This window comes from Somniosus microcephalus, chromosome 2 (genome assembly GCF_052327205.1).
Source record: "Somniosus microcephalus isolate GS21.2 chromosome 2, FLI_Smic_1.0, whole genome shotgun sequence".
Lineage (NCBI taxonomy): Eukaryota > Metazoa > Chordata > Chondrichthyes > Squaliformes > Somniosidae > Somniosus > Somniosus microcephalus.
In genome coordinates this window covers 237,143,702-237,163,429 of record NC_140988.1, presented here as the reverse complement: position 1 = coordinate 237,163,429, position 19,728 = coordinate 237,143,702, and positions in this window count along the sequence as shown.

Genomic DNA, 19,728 nt, shown 5'->3' with positions numbered 1-19,728 from the left:
CCACTCCATTCCGATCCCTCTCCTCCCTCTCCCCCTCCGACCATCCCGTAAATCTCGCCTCCTCCTCCTCTCCTCCCAGCCTCTCTCCTCACCCTACCCTCCGATCCCCTCTCCTCTCCTCCGCTCTGATCCACTCTCCTCCCTCCGATCCCTCCTCCTCTCCTCCCCCTCCAATCCCTCTACTCTCCACCCCTCCCCGATCCCCTCTCACCTCTCCCTCCCGATCCCCTCTCCTCCTCCACCCCCTCCAATCCCCCTCTCCTCTCCCTCCCCTCCGATCCCCCTCTCCACTCCTACCCTCTGATCCCCTCTCCTCTCCTACCCCTCCAATCCCCTCTCCCTCTCCTCCCCCTCCGATCCCCCTCTCCTCTCCACCCCCTCCAATCCCCTCTCCTCTCCTCCCCTCCGATCCCCTCTCCTCTACACCCCTCGGATCCCATCGCCTCTCCTCCCCTCCAATCCCCCTCTCCTCTCTTCCCCTCCGATCCCCTCTCCTCTCCTCCCTCCGATCCACTCTCCTCTCCTCCCTCTGATCCCTCTCCTCTCCTCCCTCCCCGATCCCCTCTCCTCTCTTCCCCTCCAATCCCCTCTCCTCTCCACCCCCCTCCAATCCCCTCTCTCCTCTCCTCCCCTCCGATCACTCTCCTGTCTTCCCCTCTGATCCCCTATCCTCTCCTCCCCTCCAATCCACTCTCCTCTCCTCCCCTCCGATCCCCTCTCCTCCTCCTCCCCTCCGATCCCCTCTGCTCTACCACCCCTCCGATCCCCTCTCCTCTCCTCCCCTTCGATCCCCTCTCCTCTCCTACCCGACGATCCCCTCTCCTCTCATCCCCTCCGATCCCCTCTCCTCTCCCCCCCTCTGATCCCCTCTCCTCTCCACCCTGCCGATCCCCTCTCCTCTCCTACCCGCCGATCCCCCTCTGCCTCTCCCTACCCTCCGATCCCTTCTCCTCTGCCCCTCCGATCCCCTCTCCTCTCCTCCCTCCGATCCCCTCTCCTCTCTTCCCCTCCGATCCCCTCTCTCCCCTCCTCTCCTCCCCCCTCCGATCCCCTCCCCTCCTCCTCTCCACCCCCTCCGATCCCCTCTCCCCTCTCCTCCCCTCCGATCCCCTCTCCTCTCCTCTCCTCCCCTCCAATCCACTCTCCTCACCTCCCCTCCAATCCCTCTCTCCTCCCCTCCCTCCAATCCCCTCTCCTCTCCTCCCTCCGATCCCCCTCTCCTCTACTTCCCTCTGATCCCTCTCCTCTAGTTCCCTCCGATCCCCTCTCCTCCCCTCCAATCCCATCTCCTCTACTCCCCTCCGATCCCCTCTCCTCTCCTTCCCCCTCCAATCCACTCTCCTCTCCTCCCCTCCGATCCCTATCCTCTCCTCCCCTCCAAACCCCTCTCCTCTCCTCCCCTCCGATCATCTCTCCTCTCCTCCCCTCCAATCCCCTCTCCTCCGATTCCCTCTCCTCTGCCCCCTCCAATCCCCTCTACACACCTGCCCTCCGATCCCCTCTCCTCTCCACCCTGCCGCTCCCCTCTCCTCTCCTACCCTCTGATCCCCTCTCCTCTCCTTCCCCTCCGATCCCCTCTCCTCTCCTCCCTCCGATCCCCTCTCCTTTCCTCCCTCCGATCCTCTCTCCTCTCCTACACTCCGATCCCTCTGCTCTCCTCCCCTCCGATCCCTCCCCTCTCGTACCCCTCCGAGCCCCTCTCTCCTCTACACCCCTCGGATCCCCTCTCCACTCCTCCCTCCAATCCCCTCTCCTCTCCTCCCTCCGATCCCCTCTCCTCTCTTCCCTCCGATCTCCTCTCCCCTCCTCTCCTCCCCTCCGATCCCCTCCCCTCTCCTCTCCACCCCTCCGATCCCGTCTCCTCTCCTCCCCTCCGATCCCCTCCCCTCTCCACTCCCTGATCCCCTCTCCTCTCCTTCCGATCCCTCTCTCTCCTCTCCTCCCCTCCGATCCCCTCCCCTCTCCTCTCCTCCTCTCCGATCACCTCTCCTCTACACCCCTCCGATCCCCTCCCCTCTCTTCCCCTCCGATCCCCTCTACTCTCCTCCCACCGATCCCCTCCCCCTCCCCCCATCCGATCCCCTGTCCTCTCCTACACTCCGATCCGCTCTCCTCTCCTCCCCTCCGATCCCCTCTCCTCTCCTCCCTCCTCTCCTCTCCTACCCTCGAATCCCTCACTCCTCTCCTCCGCTCTGATCCCCTCTCCTCTCCTCCCTCGATCCCCCCTCCTCTCCTCCCTCCAATCCCCTCTACTCTCCTCCCTCCGATCCCCTCTCCCTCCCCTCCGATCCCCTCCCCTCTCCCCGCTCCAATCCCCCTCTCCTCACCTACCCTCCGATCCCCTCTCCTCTCCTCCAATCCCCTCTCTTCTCCCTCCCTCCGATCCCCTCTCCTCTCCTCCCCTCCGATCCCCTCTGCTCTCCACCCCTCCGATCCCCTCTCCTCTCCTACCCTCCGATCCCCTCTCCTCTCCTCCGATCCCCTCTCCTCCGATCCCCTCTCCTCTCCCCCCTCCGATCCCATCTCCTCTCCTCCCCTCCGATCCCCTCTCCTCTCCTACCCTCTGATCCCCTCTCCTCTCCTACCCTCCAATCCCCTCTCCTCTCTTCCCCTCTGATCTCCTCTCTCTCTCCTCCCACCAATACCCTCTCCTCCCCTCCGATCCCCTCTCCTCTCCTCCCTCCAATACCCTCTACTCCCCTCCAATCCCCTCTCCTCTCCTCCCCTCCGATCCCCTCTCCTCTCCACCCTGCCGATCCCCTCTCCTCTCCTAACCTCTGATCCCCTCTCCTCTCCTCCCCTCCGATCCCCTCTCCTCTCCTCCCTCCAATCCCCTCTCCTCTCCCCCCTCTGATCCCCTCTGCTCTCCACCCCTCCGATCCCCTCTCCTCTCCTCCCCTCCGATCCCCTCTCCTCTCCACCCTCCAATCCCCTCTCCTCTCCTACCCTCCGATCCCCTCTCCTCTCCTCCCCTCCGATCCCCTCTCCTCTCCCCCCTCTGATTCCCTCTCCTCTCCTCCCCTCCGATCCCCTCTCCTCTCCTACCCTCCGATCCCCTCTCCTCTACACCCCTCGGATCCCCTCTCCTCTCCTCCCCTCCGATCCCCTCTCCTCTCTTCCCCTCCGATCCCCTCTCCCCTCCTCTCCTCCCCTCCGATCCCCTCCCCTCTCCTCTCCACCCCTCCGATCCCCTCTCCTCTCCTCCCCTCCATTTCCCTCCCCTCTCCTCTCCACCCCTCCGATCCCCTCTCCTCTCCTCCCCTCTGATCCCCTCTCCTCTCCTCTCCTCCCCTCCGCTCTGATCCCCTCTCCTCTCCTCCCTCCGATCCCCTGTTCTCTCCTGCCCTCCAATCCCCTCTACTCTCCTCCCTCCGATCCCCTCTCCTCTCCTCCCCTCCGATGCCCTCTCCTCTCCTCCCCTCCGATGCCCTCTCCTCGCCCCCCTCCAATCCCCTCTCCTCTCCACCCCTCCGATCCCCTCTCCTCGCCTCCCTCCGATCCCCTCTCCTCTCCTCCCCTACGGTCCCCTCTCCTGTCCTACCCTCCGATCCCCTCTCCTCTTCTCCCCTCCAATCCCCTCTCCTTTCCTCCCCTCCGATCCCTTCTCCTCTCCTCCCCCCGATCCCTCTCCTCTCCTCCCCTCCGATCCCTCTCCTCTCCACCCCTCCGATCTCTCCTCTCCTCTCCTCCCCTCCGATCCCCTCTCCTCTCCCCCCTCCGATTCCCTCTCCGCTCCCCCTCCGATCCCCTCCCCTCTCCCTCCTCCAATCCCCTCTCCTCTCCACCCTCCAATTCCCTCTCCTCTCCCCCTCCGATCCCCTCTCCTCTCCTACCCTCCGATCCTCTCTCCCCTCCTCCCCTCCGATCCCCTCTCCTCCCTCCGATCCCCTCTCCTCTCCTCCCCTCCGATCCCCTCTCCTCTCCTACCCTCCGATCCCCTCTCCTCTCCTCCCTCCGGTCCCCTCTCCTCTCCTCCCCTCCAATCCCCTCTCCTCTCCTACCCTCCAATCTCCTCTCCTCTCCTACCCTCCCATCCCCTCTCCACCCCTCCTAACCCCTCTCCTCTCCTACCCTCCGAACCCCTCTTCTCTCCTACCCTCCGATCCCCTCTCCTCTCCGCCCCTCCGATCCCCTCTCCTCTCCTCTCCTCCAATCCCCTCTCCTCTCCACCCTGCCGATCCCCTCTCCTCTCCTGCTCTCCAATCCCCTCTCATCTCCTCCCTCCGATCCCCTCTCCTCCCCTCCGATCCCCTCGCCTCTCCTCCCTTTCAATCCCCTCTCCTCTCCTCCGATCCCCTCTCCTCTCCTCTCCTCTCCTCCAATCCCCTCTCCTCTCCACCCTGCCGATCCCCTCTCCTCTCCTGCTCTCCAATCCCCTCTCATCTCCTCCCCTCCGATCCCCTCTCCTCCCCTCCGATCCCCTCGCCTCTCCTCCCTTTCAATCCCCTCTCCTCTCCTCCAATCCCCTCTCCTCTCCACCCTGCCGATCCCCTCTCCTCTCCTCCTCTCCAATCCCCTCTCCTCTCCTCCCTCCGATCCCCTCTCCTCTCCTCCCCTCCGATCCCCTCTCCTCTCCTCTGATCTCCTCTCCTCTCCTCCCCTCCCCTCTCCTCTCCTCCCCTCCAATCCCCTTTCCTCTCCTCCCTCCGATTCCCTCTCCTCTCCTCCCCTCCGATCCCCTCTCCTCTCCTACCCTCCGATCCCCTCTCCTCTCCTCCCCTCCGATTCCCTCTCCTCTCCTACCCACTCATCCCCTGACCTTCACCACAGGGAGCAATGCATGGTTGAGGCTGCAGGCCCAGCCCTGTGACTAGGCCCAGTCCTGTGACTAGGCCCAGCCCTGTGACTAGGCATGTGCGTGTTTGGAACCTCTGGTGCGCATGCACAGCCACAACATCGGGTGCGCATGCACGGTTCTGGTGGGGACAGGATGGTGCTTAGGCTTCGCCCCCATGCAGTGTGCATGTGCAGAAGGACACAGAAGATCCCTTTCAAATAATCACGCCCAGCATTTATTGCCCATCACTAATTGCCCTTGAGAAGGTGGTGGTGAGCTGCCTTCTTGAACCGCTGCAGTCCGTGTGGTGAAGGTACTCCCACAGTGCTGTTTGGGAGAGAGTTCCAGGATTTTGACCCAGCGGTGATGAAGCAACGGCAATATATTTCCAAGTCAGGATGGTGCATGACTTGGAGGGGAACTTGGAGGTGATGATGTTCCCGTGCGCCTGCTGCCCTTGTCCTTCTAGGTGGTAGAGATCTCGGGTTTGAGAGGTACTGTTGAAGAGGCCTTGGCGAGTTGCTGCAGTGCAACTTATAGATGGTACATATTGCAGACATGGTGCTGTTTATTGCAGTAGATGAGAATGTCACTTTCCTTCCAGCCTTAGTGCCCACATCACATGATCTCTTCAGAATAAAATGAGTCAGGAAAAGTGTCAAACATCAAAGCATCTGTGTAGATTGTTTCAGTCAGATAGTACATAGAGTACACTATTAAATGATGACACTATCAGAATTGTTTTAAAAGTTATAGGAACATAGGAATAGGTCAATCAGCCCCTCAAGCCTGCTCCACCATGTAATTAGATCATGACTGATCTGTACCTCAACTCTATTTACCTGCCTTAGCTCCATAACTCCTTAATATCCTTACCTAACAAAAATCTATCAATCTCAATCTTGAAAGCTCCAATTATCCTGGTATCCACAGCCTTTTGGCGCAGAGAATTACAGATTTCTACCAACATTTGTGTGAAAAAAAGTTAGAAAGTTATAAATTGTAACAAAGTGGCTCAAAATGCCTTTCTAAAAGAAGGTTATTAAGAATAAGGGCCAAGTTGAAATCTGGTTCTAAAATGATTGAACTTACCGAAAAGTAATTAATAAAAGTATCAGATGCAATGACATCATCTGTGATCAGTAACATGATGCCAGCAAAGCCAGCAAAGAATAACTAAAAGATTAATTAAGAAAGGCAAGATAGATTATGAAAGTAAACTAGCAAAAAATATAAAAACAGATAACAAGAGTTTCTACAGTTATATAAAAAGAAAAAGGGTGGCTAAAGTGAACGTTGGTCCCTTAGAGGATGAGACCGGGAAACTAGTGGTGGGGAACATGGAGATGGCAAATACGCTGAACAAATATTTTGTATCAGTCTTTACAGTAGAGGACACTAAAAATATCCCAACACTGGACAAACAGGGGCTATGGGGGGGAGGAGCTAAACACGATTAAAATCACTAAGGAGGTGGTACTCGGTAAAATAATGGGACTAAAGGCGGATAACTTCCCCGGACCTGATGGCCTACATCCTAGGGTCTTGAGAGAAGTAGCAGTAGGGATTGTCGATGCATTGGTGATTATTTTCCAAAACTCCCTGGACTCAGGAAAGGTCCCGGCAGATTGGAAAACTGCTAATGTAACACCCTTATTTAAGAAGGGAAGTAGACAAAAAGCTGGAAACTTTAGACCAGTTAGCTTAACATCTGTGGTTGGCAAAATGTTGGAGTCCATTATTAAGGAAACAGTAACAGAGCATTTGGATAGACATAATTTAATAGGACAGAGTCAGCATGGTTGTATGAAGGGGAAGTCATGTTTGACAAATTTGCTCGAATTCTTTGAGGGCGTAACATACAGGGTGGATAAAGGGGAACCAGTGGATGTAGTGTATTTGGACTTCCAAAAGGCATTTGACAAGGTGCCACACAAAAGATTACTGATCAAGATAAAAAATCACAGGATTGGGGGTAATATACTGGCATGGGTGGAAGATTGGCTATCTAACAGAAAACAAAGAGTTGGGATAAATGGTTCATTCTCGGGCTGGCAATCAGTAACTAGTGGTGTTCCGCAGGGGTCAGTGCTGGGACCCCAACTCTTTACAATCTATATTAATGATTTGGAGGAAGGGACCGAGTGCAACATATCCAAGTTTGCCGACGAAACAAAGATGGGAGGGAAAGCAGTGAGTGAGGAGGACATAAAAAGCCTGCAAAAGGACATAGACAGGCTAAGTGAGTGGGCAGAGATTTGGCAGATGGAATATAATATTGGAAAGTGTGAAGTTATGCACTTTGGCAGAAAAAATCAAAGAGCAAGTTATTATCTAAATGGAGAGAAACTGCAAAGTGCTACAGTGCAAAGGGATCTGGGGGTCCTGGTGCATGAAACACAAAAAGTTAGTATGCAGGTGCAGCAGGTGATCAGAAAGGCCAATGGAATCTTGGCTTTTATTGCAAGGGGGATGGAGTATAAAAACAGGGAAGTCTTGCTGCAGTTATACAGGGTATTGGTGAGGCCACACCTGGAATATTGCGTGCAGTTTTGGTTTCCATATTTAAGAAAAGATATACTTGCTCTCGAGGCGGTTCAGAGAAGGTTCACTCGGTTGATTCCGGAGATGAGGGGGTTGACGTATGAGGAAAGGTTGAGTAGGTTGGGCCTCTACTCATTGGAGTTCAGAAGAATGAAAGGCGATCTTATCGAAACATATAAGATTGTGAGGGGGCTTGATCGGGTGGATGCGGTGAGGATGTTTCCACTGATGGGTGAGACTATAACTAGGGGGCATAATCTTAGAATTAAGGGGCTGCCCTTTCAAAACTGAGATGAGGAGAAACTTCTTCACTCAGAGGGTGGTAAATCTATGGAATTTGCTACCCCAGAGAGCTGTGGAAGCTGCGACATTAAATAAATTTAAAACGGAGATAAGGGAATTAGGGGTTATGGGGAACGAGCAGGGAAGTGGACGTGAGTCTAGGTTCGGATCAGCCATGATCCTATTGAATGGCGGAGCAGGCCCGAGGGGCCGTATGGCCTACTCCTGCTCCTACTTCTTATGTTCTTATGTTCTTATTATTACAAAAATAATAAGGTCATTACCTCATGTATTGCAAACTCCTCTATACATCAGCAAGACCCTTTACTATAGCAACACCATGGCCTAGAAATTCAGTGCCCTTAGCACCGATTTTGCGGCGCTAGAGGGCCTAGCGCTGCAATTGGCGCCGGTTCCTAAATTGCCTGGGGCCCTTCCGCGGCGGTAGACCGGTAGCGCTGCGCCGGCACCGATGACGTCATCGGTGTGCACAGCGTCCCGGTTGCCGTGGTAACCCGGCCCCAAGCCGAAATTCAGTTGCGGCCGCCTCGCCAGTGGCAGCCGCAACTAAGATTCCGGCAAACGAGTGTTGCCGGAGTCTGCGCCGGCGCTTTAAGGAGGCGCGGCGGCCGGCCGCTTTCCCACCGGCCGCCTGCCCGCAGCTCCCTCCCCGGACTTCTCCCCCCCCCCCCCCCCCCCGGAACAGATGCAAGCCCGGCACTTGTCCGAGGTGCCGGGCTCATTTTTGCAGAGATTTGCACGGGCCGCGGCCGGGTGCAGGCAGCTCCTCCTTAACGGAAGGAGGAGGCCTGCACTTCCCGAGCCTGCCGCACCGCAGCGGGCGCCGCAGCGCCGGAATAGCGCCGCAATGCGGCGCGTTGCGCCAGTTTTCAGGCGCTAAAACCCTTCAGTAGCACCGGCAGCCGTTTGGGCGGGGCGGTACTGAATTTTTGGCGCGCGCAAAGTGACTTAGCGCCGGCGCTAACTTCCGGCGCTAAAGCCCTGGCGCAGCGCAAACTCAATTTCTAGGCCCATCACTTTAACATGACATGACAGGAAAAGGAGACTACAGCACAATTACGATAAGATTACATGAAAGTGCACATTTCTGAGTCAATTTGTTCTGAGTAGACCCAACTCATTGAACAAACATGAGTCTAATTACTGAATTTGAGAAATAAATATCATGAGCATTGGTGATAGATCTTCTTACTTGGATTACTTGGGTGATTTGGATTTCTGGGTAGTTCGTGAAAACTGAAGCATGAATTAAAGGTTAGTTGGGACCTGTTTCAAACAAAGCATGGGAAGGGGATAAAGGTAGACTGATTCTCAATTATCCAAAGCATCCATATAAATATGTAGACAAATTCTGTGGGAACAAGATGTCAAGAACATATGAACATATGAAAGGAAAGGCAAAATCCAACCTGGCCAATCACTCCCTTATCGATTTACTTCCAATCATCAGTAAAAGGATGGAAGGAGCCATCAACAGTGCTATCAAGCGGAACTTACTCACAAATAACCTGCTCACTGACATTCACTTTGGGTTTCGCCAGGACCACTCGGCTCCAGACCTCATTACAGTCTTGGTCCAAACATGGACATAAGACCTGAATTCCAGAACCGAGGTGAGGTGAGAGTGACTGCCCTTGATATCATGGCAGCATTCAACCAAGTGTGACATCAAGAAGATGTAGCAAAACTGAAGTCAATAGGGAATCAGAGGGAAAACTCTCAAGTAGCTAGGGTCAAACCTGGCACAAAGGAAGACGATTGTAGTTTTTGGAGGCTAATCATCTCAGCTGCAGAATTTCCTCAGGGCAGTGTCCTAGGCCTAACAATTTTCAACTGCTTCATCAATGACCTTTCCTCCATCATAAGATCAGAAGTGGGGTTGTACACTGATGACTACACAATGTTCCACTCCATTCTCAATTCATCAAATAATGAATCGGTTCATGCCCGCATGAAGCAAGACCTGGACAACATCCAGGTTTGGGCTGATAAGTGGAAAGTTAAATTTGTGCTACACAAGTGCCAACCAATGACCACCTCCAACAAGAGAGAGCCTAACCACCTCCCCTTGAGATTCAATGGCATTATCATTGCCAAGTCCCCCACCAACAACACCCTGGGGTCACCATTATTGACCAGTCACATAAATGCCGTAGATACTAGAGCAGGTCAGATGCAGAGTACTCTGTGGCAAGTGGCTCACCTTCTGACTCCACAAAGTCTATCCACCATCTACAAGGTGGAAGTCGGGAGTGTGATAGAATACTCTCTACTTGCTTGGGTAGGTCCAGCTGCAACAACCCTTAAAAAGCTCAACACTATCTTAGACAAAACGGTCCACTTGTTCAGTACCTCATCCACTAGCCTAAATATTCACTTCCCCCAAACTTAGGTATAGTACCATCTGACTCTTCTTATGTTTTCTCTCCTACTTACTCACTCATTCACTCACTCATTTAACCAGTGCTTTGTACAGATACATCACCTCTTTTTTCATCTTGAGACATTTTTCTATGTTAAAGGTGCTATATAAATACTGTAGCAACAAGAGCAGGTCAGAGGCTAGGTATTCTGCAGCTAGTGTCTCACCTCCTGACTCCCCAAAGCCTTTCCACCATCTACAAGACACAAGTAAGGAGTGATAGAATACTCTCCACTTGCCTGGATGAGTGCAGCTCCAACAACACTCAAGAAGCTCGACACCATCCAGGACAAAGCAGCTCGCTTGATTGGCACCCCATCCACCACCTTAAACATTCACTCCCTCCACCACTGGCGCACCGTGGCTGCAGTGTTTACCATCTACAAGATGCACTGCAGCAACTCGCCAAGGCTTCGTCGGCAGCACCTCCCAAACCCGCGACCTCTACCACCTAGAAGGACAAGGGCAGCAGGCACATGGGAACACCACCACCTCCAAGTTCCCCTCCAAGTCACCACCATCCTGCCTTAGAAGTATATCACAGATCCTTCATCGTCACTGGGTCAAAATCCTGGAACTCCCTCCCGAACAGCACTGTGGGAGTACCTTCACCACATGGACTGCAGCGGTTCATGAAGGCGGCTCACCACCACCTTCTCAAGGGCAACTAGGGATGGGCAATAAATGCTGGCTTTGCCAGCGACACCCAGATCCCATGAACAAATAAAAAAATATATAAATGCACGTTGTTGTTGTTGTTGTTCCTGACCCTTTATCTAAAACCCAGAATACCATATCCCATTTTATGACTTTTTTCACCTGTAATCCTACTTTTACAGATCTGTGTATCTGCAGCCCTAGATCTGTCTCTATCTCCAGCACATTGAGAATGTTACCAAATACTGTATATTTCCATTCACTATTCTTTGTGGAGAATTTTACTAGTCACTACTACAACAATAACTTGTATTTATATAGCACCTTTAACATAGTAAAACATCCCAAGGCTCTTCACAGGAGCGTTACCAAACAAAATTTAACACCGAGCCACATAAGGAGATATTAGGGTAGATAACCAAAAGCTTGGTCAAAGAGGTAAATTTTAAGGAGCGCCTTAAAGGAGGAAAGAGAGGTAGAGAGGTGGAGAAATTTAGGAAGGGAATTCCAGAGCTGACGGCCTTGGCAGCTGAAAGCACGGCAGCCAATGGTGCAGCAATTAAAATCGGGGATGCTCAAGAGGCCAGAATTGGAGGAGCGCAGTTATCTTGGGGAGTTGTAGGGCTGGAGGAGATTACAGAGATAAGGAGGGGCAAGGCCATGGAGGGATTTGTAAACAAAGATGAGATTTTTGAAATCGAGGCGTTTCTTAACTGGCAGCCAATGTAGGTGAGCGAGCACAGGGGTAATGGGTGAATGGGACTTTTGGATGACCAGAAGTTTATGGAGGGTAAAAAGTGGGAGGCTGGCCAGGAGTGCGTTGGAATAGTCAAGTCTAGAGGTAACAAAAGCATGGATGAGGGTTTCAGCAGCAGATGACCTGAGACAGGGGCGGAGTCGGGCGATGTTACAGAAGTGGAAATAAGTGGTCTTGGTGATGGCATGGATATGTGATCGGAAGCTCATCTCGGGGTCAAATATGACACCAAGGTTGTGAACAGCTACTAGCAAGGATCTTGGCCTGTTGGCAGCACATATCAAAAATTCGGGCACTTGTTGCCCATGATTTTCCAACCAATAAAATGATCAGCTGTGTGCATCTGAATGTCACCTATATGCTGTCGGCAGGCAAGGCTGCCTGTTCTTCCAAAATGTACTATTTCAAGCTTATTTACATTGAGCTACATTTGTCGCATACCTGTTCACTACCCTAACCTATCTATATCCTCCTATAATTCCCACATTCTATGTTGCAGTTTGCCATGCCCCAATTCAATATTATAGCAAATGTTGATATTATTTCCTCTATGCTCATGTCCAAGTCATTTATGTGCATGGATGACAATAGAGGTTGCTACACACTTTCAGGGGCACACTGCTAGCTGCACCATACCAATCCAAGAAACATCCATTTACCCATACTCTCTGTTTTCTATCTTGCAGCCATCCTTCTATCTATGCTGCCATCTTACCTTTAATACCATTGGATTTAATATTTGTAACAAGTCCCTCATAAGGCAAACACTTTTTGAAAATGTCCAAGTGCATCACATCCACTGCAATCACTTTGTTTATATGCTATGTAATTTCCTTGAAGAATTCAAATTAGTCAAGCATGACCTTTCCTTTACAAATCTATGTTGATTGTCCATACCTTGCTAAATGTCCACTAATGGTATCGCTAGCAGTTTTCCTACTACTGACATATACTTTACCTGTCTTACCCTTTCCCATTTTTTGAACAACCTTCGAGTCCCTTGGTACAATTCCTATTTCCAAAGAATTTTGTAAAATTGTGGACAGTGTCTCTGCTATTTCGCCATTAACTTCCCTCAGTATTCTGGAATGTAGACCATCTATGCCTGGTCTCTTAACAGAGCCAAAAATTCCAATGGGTCCGCTCTACCAATGCAAGTGTGGTGGAGAAAAACCCATGGCCACCCAAAGTGAAAGCCACAGATCCCTTGCCAAATTACAGGATTGGAATAATTAGCATGGTCAGGATGGGTGCATTGCATCTGTAAGGACACATCAACGGCATCTGCCCTGATTGAGACCCGACCTCACAAGGATAGAGCGGCCACAATTCTGAAGCTATCAGGCCATCCCTCCAAGGTAATCAATCGCATTCCAGGATCAACAACCTGCTCTTCTGAAATTCTTGGGCCTTTACTAGAACCCACCCTGCTCTCAGCAAGCACAATTTCTCTTAGCCTATCAGGAAGGGTACTGGGTGGAATTTCCTATGAAGCCTCAGATGTCTAGCAGTCACACCCCTTTGACGTGAGAGGACTAGCAGTAGATCCGCCCACTGCTGAACTAATCAAATCTCCCAACCTCTTCTCCACGGGGTGGGGTCTTGTAAATTTCACTTCACTTTGCCTCTCCCTTCATCCTCCTCAGTAAGTTGAGATAAAAATTGTTATGTTCCTCTGTCATTCTTTTACTCTCTACTATAAGATTCCATTTTTCACCTTTTGCCCCTTCTTCTTTTTGTTGACTACCCTGATATAAAAAGCCCTTGTTATTATCCTTTTATTTCCCTTCTCTGCTTTTAGTATTTTCACTGGTTTTCTTCCGTATTGTTAGCCTTAATTTTATTACATGCCTTCTTCTTAAAATTCATTGTTGACTTAATTGTCTTAAGCATTCATGGAACTCTGGCCTTTATGCCTGGTCAGAATGTTTTAGTCTGTACCCGATCCATCTCTTACTTAAAATATTTCCCACTGCTGGTTTGTTGTTTAATCTGCCAACCTTTCTTCATTCTAAATTTGTTCTTTTCAGTCCAACATTATTGTTTTTAACTCAATTTTGTATCTACTTGACTATAACTATAGTTAAGTTATGATCCCTAGGGGGAGAAATTCGGTATCGCCCCATTTGGGGCACAATTATCGGCCAGGCGCAAAGTTTAGCGCCTGGCACTAATTATCGCCTCCGACTGCAAACTTGGCTGAGCGTTAAATCAGGCGCTACACACCTCTCTTAAGGTGCTAACGCTGAGGAAACATAGAAGATAGAAGATAGGAGCAGGAGTAGGCCATTCAGCCCCTCGAGCCTGCTCCGCCATTTAATGAGATCATGGCTGATCATCCAAATTCAGTACCCTGTCCCTGCTTTCTCCCCATACCCCTTGATCCCTTTAACCTTAAGAAATAAGGAGCGAGGCGCTAGCTCAGAACGCTGGCGAAGCTCATGTGATGTCAGTCAGCAATGGAACACAGACACACTGGCGCCGGCCAGTTCTTAAAGGGGAGGGTCGATCTTGCTCTCCATCCACACCCTGCTCATTGCAGCCTTGAATCTCGGCCTGGAGAGACCTGTACGTCAAATCTGCTGGAAAGAACAATGGAGAGGCCCAGGGAAAGAGCTCAGAGTGCAGCCCCCATAGTCTCTTCTAAATCGATGCAAGGAAGGTCAAATCAAAATGAACCTGCAAAGTACTGCTCAGTTCCCAAAACTCCTTCACACAGTGTTGAATCTCTCCAGAAGTCTCTCTCTCTCTCTCTCAGAATGCGTGGTGCAAAAATGTCGGCGACAAAAAAAGGCAGGAAGCGGTCGCCTTTAAATAGCGCTCCCCCAGTCCCTTCCCGACTGCAAAATGTTCCCCTCAACCTGTCATTGCTTGCGGCAGGTGGAAAGCCGGGGCAGCACTCAATATCCAGTCTGAGTCGCTACCGGGGCGTTGCATGCTCGACTGACGTCACAATCTGCGGGCGCAGGAGATCGTGGCAGTAGTGTTTAGCGCCGCCGCAAAATGTCTGGTCAATTTTGTGAGCGGCGCAAACATCGCCGCGCCTGGGCGCTAGTTGCTTTGCGATCCATTAGTGCCCTCTTAGGGCGCTAACAGGAGGCGCAAAGCAACCAAATTTTTCCTCCCATTCTCTAATTGTTGTTCTGTCTTTAGATTGTTTACCTGCCCCAGCTTGTTACCTAGAAGGTCGAATATTGCAGACTGTTGAAATTCCATGGTGGTTCCAATGGTCTCTTGTAGGAGTTATGGCAGAAGACTGGTTGGGTCCCCTTAGAATTTTAGCCCCTACATCTTTTATCATTCAGTATTCAGTGGAGCTGCTGCAAGTTCACATCATACATGGATCAAATCAAAGCAGAACAGCAAAAAGATGCAGCAAAAGAAGATGAAAATGTTCATTTATTTTTCCTTTATTCAGCTTATACTAAGTTAGATGTATGCTTATATTAAATATGATAAAGCAAATTAGGATGACAGTCCTGTACACTCATGTTAGTCTGAATAAGAAGGTATTACTTCTGCATTATTTGCACATCAACTACATGTCAAGCTTGATGCAATTCAGAACTCTTAAGAGAATGTTTTCTGACAGCTTCGCTAGACTACAAAATTGGAAAAAACACAAGTACGCCTCTGTGTCAGGCTTGTATAGAATAAAGAGAACTGGAAACTTAGATAAGAAATGGGTCATACTTCACGATGGTGTTATATGACATCAGCAAAACTATATTACCGCACTGTAACATATCATATATTTGTTTTAACCCAAAATTATTTACCTCAATTGAAAAAATCCCAAACTTCCACCTAATCTAAAATCATACTGGTGCCATCAAACACCTAGTGCCAGGTTGATCAATCCAGCTCAATTAAGAGTCTTCTCGTCTTCTTCTTTCGTATGGTAGTAGCAAAAAGCTAATTAAATATCAACATCTAAATCAGATATTCAGGTCAAAGCTTCCAGTGTAACAGCGTGGATATCGTGTAGGCTGCCTGCAAATTTCTTCTCAGGGCAGTGTTCAATGATGTGCTCCAGAATGTGATGAGGAGTTCTGCAGCTGCATGATGGGAATGCTTTAAGAGGGGTAAGATTAACTGGTGGTAGTTATAATGCATTCATGTTGCTCCCCTCAAACAGAAGAGTGCAGAAGAGACGAAGACACCAAGCAAGAGACAGGGAGATGGTATCCAAAGAGATAGGCCTAGAAGATCCATGCAGTGAATAGCATTATCTTCACACCAATAGAAAATGAACTGCACCCACCGATGGCCTGGAGAAGTATATACATGAGAATTTCCTGGGTCACTGGACTAAGGATCCAGAGATGTGAATTAAAATTAAATAAATCTGGAATAAAAGCTAGTATCAGTAATGGAGGTCATGAAACTATCGGATTGTTATAAAAACCCATCTGGTTCATTACTGTCCTTTAGTGAAGGAAATCTGCCATCCTTACCTGGTTTGGCTTATATGTGACTCCAGACCCACAGCAAGGTGGTTGACTCTTAACTTCCCTCCGAAATGGCCTAGCAAGCCACTCAGTTGTAACAAACCGCGACAGAAAACAATAATAAGAATAAATCCAGACGGACCACCCAGCATCAACCTCAGCAGCAACTTCGGACACAACAATGGCACACCCGGTCCAGATCTGGGGAAGCTGCAAAACAGGACTATATGCATGCTAAACAGCAGAAGCAGCATGCTATAGACAGAGCTAAGCGATCTCACAATTAACAGATCAGATCAAAGCTTTGCAGTCCTGCCACATCCAGTCGTAAATGGTGGTGGACAATTAAACAACTTAACAGGAGGAGGAAGCTCGATGAATATCCCCATCCTCAGTGATGGGGGAGCCCAGCACACGAGCGCAAAAGACAAGGCTAAAGTGTTTGCAACTATCTTCAGCCAGAAGTGCTGAGTGGATGATCCATATCGGCCTCCCATGAGATCCCCACCATCACAGAAGCCAGTCTTCAGCCAATTCGATTCACTCCACATGACATCAAGAAATGGCTGAGCACACTGAATACAGCAAAGGCTCTGGGCCGCAACAACATCCTGGCTGTTGTGCTGAAGACTTGTGCTCCAGAACTATCTGCGCCTCTAGCCAAGCTGTTCCAGTACAGCTACAACACAGGCATCTAACCGACAATGTGGAAAACTGCCCAGGTATGTCCTGTCCACAAGAAACAGGACAAATCCAATCCGGCTAATTACTGCCCCATCAGTCTACTCTCAATCATCAGCAAAGTGATGCAAGGTGTCATCGACAGTGCTATCAAGTGGCACTAATTCACCAATAACCTGCTCACCGATGCTCAGTTTGGGTTCTGCCAGGACCACTCGGCTCCAGACCTCAGTACAGCCTTGGTCCAAACATGGACAAAAGAGCTGAATTCTAGAAGTGAGGTGAGAGTGACTGCCCTTGACATCAAAGCAGCATTTGACCGAGTGTGGCATCAAGGAGCCCTAATAAAATTGAAGTCAATGGGTATCAGGGGGAAAACTCTCCACTGGCTAGAGTCATACCTAGCACAAAGGAAGATGGTTGTGGTTGTTGGGGGTCAATCAGCTCAGCCCCAGGACATTGCTGCAGGAGTTCCTCAGGGCAGTGTCCTAGGCCCAACCATCTTCAGTTGCTTCATCAATGACCTTCCCTCCAACATAAGGCCAGAAATGGGGATGTTCACTGATGATTGCACAGTGTTCAGTTCCATTTACAACTCCACAGACGCTGCCTGGCCTGCTGAGTATTTCCAGCATTTTCTGTTGTTATCCCTAGATAATGAAGCAGTCCATGCCCGCATGCAGCAAGACCTGGACGACATTCAGGCTTGGGCTAATAAGTGGCAAGTAACAATCACACCACACAAGTGCCAGGCAATGACTATCTTCAACAAAAGAGAGTCTAACCACCTCCCCTTGACATTCAATGGCATTACCATCGGCGAATCCTCCACCATCAACATCCTGGGGGTCACCATTGACCAGAAACTGGACCAGCCACATAAATACTGTGGCTACAAGAGCAGGTCAGAGGCTGAGTATTCTATGGCGAGTGTCTCACCTCCTGATTCCCCAAAGCCTTTCCACCATCTACAAGGCACAAGTCTGGAGTGTGATGGAATACTCTCCACTTGCCTGGATGAGTGCAGCCCCCACAACTCTCAAGAAGCTTGACACCATCCAGACCAAGGTTTCTTCGGCAGCACCTCCCAAACCCGTGACCTCTACCACCTAGAAGGACAAGGGCAGCAGGTGCATGGGAACACCACCACTTCCAAGTTCCCCTCCAAGTCACACACCATCCTTACTTGGAAGTATACCGCTGTTCCTTCATCGTCGCTGGGTCAAAATCCTGGCACTCCCTCCCTATCAGCACTGTGGAAGTACCTTCACCACACGGACTGCAGCGTTTCCACCTTCTCAAGGGCAATTAGGGATGGGCAATAAATGCTGGCCTTGCCAGCGATGCCCACATCCCAGGAACAAATTTTTTAAAACGTTATTGGTGCAAACCCCGTGTAAAATGGGTCTAATATGATGGGGCGCCTGAAAATTAGATTGCAGCATTTGAAAAACTAGTTCTCATATTCATTGCCATAAATCCCATGTAAAACAGGTGTAATCTGCTGGAGTTCATAGAAATCAGAGTACAGCCTTTCAAAAGGCAGTTCTGCTGAAGAGTGCAGCAGTACACTGGAGAGAAGTGGATAAGGAAGGAGCAGGGCTCGGCTCACTAATTTGACCCACAGCTAACTTCATTGTATGTCTCATCAATCTTTTTTTTACACTTTTCAAGAATGTCTACTAGAAGAGCAGCTGGCACACGCAGCCCAGCAAGGGAGCAGGGCATGGTACATGGGCACAGAAGAAGATGCATCATTTCACGACTCAGACCTGCAAGCCTTCCCAAGGAAGCTGATGTCAGGAGTCAGACAGTACTAGGTGTCCGTGGCAGCAAACCTGTCACTCGCACCACCTGGAGAGAGGTTAGTGCTGGTGCTGAGTGCCAACTCTCTCACACCCAGGACTGCAGACCAATGCCACAAGCAATGCAATGACCACCACGGCAGGCAAGAGTACAGGCTGGACACTCTCTCTTTTCTTCCTTGCCCACCCTGGGCACCAGGACTCTTCATCCTCTAAAAACTACAGCTGCAGAACTAACCCTTGACCGTGCACTCTGGTAAAGGAGGGAGGCTTGCACTACGGCTATCCATCTCCCTAACACCAATTAGCGGAAGAAAGAACTTTCATTTATATAATGCCTTTCATGACCACAGAATGTCCCAAAGTGCTTAACAGCCTATCAAGTACGTTTGAAGTGTAGTCACTGTCATGAATCTTATCATTCATGAAGAAATGACTCATGAAATAACACTGGGCGGCCAGCTGGTGGCGCCGTCCAAGGAGTATAAATACTCAGGCGTGGACCCAGCTTTCCCAGGACGTTTTTGTAACCAGGAACTAGTGATGTAAATTAGAATCTCATGGTTGTGAAACAATTGATTAAAGCCTTGTTATATACTCAAACCAAGTGCTCAGTAGTCTTTTTACATCAATTTAATCAACTGGACCTGCTCCACGCTCTGAGTGGTTTTGGGAACAGACGGCTATGACTCAAATTGTAGAAGGGAACTCGGACGAAGTAATCGATCCATCATGGAGAAACTTCTCAGACCCGCCTGTCTCGACCTGGACCCGAATTCACTTACAGCTGCTAAGGTATGAAAAAAAAACACTGGTATCATACCTTCAGCAACTTCCTTGAGGAGTGTGGTAAGAATGTTCCTGATAAGTTACGAATGCTTGCCAATTATGTATCCCCTCATGTGTTTGACTATATCGAAGACTGTGTAGACTATGACGCCGCTATCCAAATACTACAGCAACTATATGTTAAGACCACAAACAAAATTTTTGCTCGGCATCTACTGGCCACAACTCAACAACAACCCGGGGAATCACTTGACAAATTCCTTCAGAAACTTTGCAGGCTCAGCAAGGATTGTAATCTTAAAGTTGTCACAGCTGAGCAGTACCAGGAGGAATTAATTCGTGATTCCTTTATTAATGGAATTGCGTCTCCCTTCAGACTTCAGCGTCTGTTGGAGAATAAAACCCTCAAGTTACAAGCTGCCTATGGCCAGGCATGTTCTCTGGACTTAGCAAAGAGGAATGCAGATACCTATCTTTCACCATGTGCACGGGCTGCTGCTATCACTTTTAGGGACTCCTTCGATAGGCCTCGGGCGGAAGCC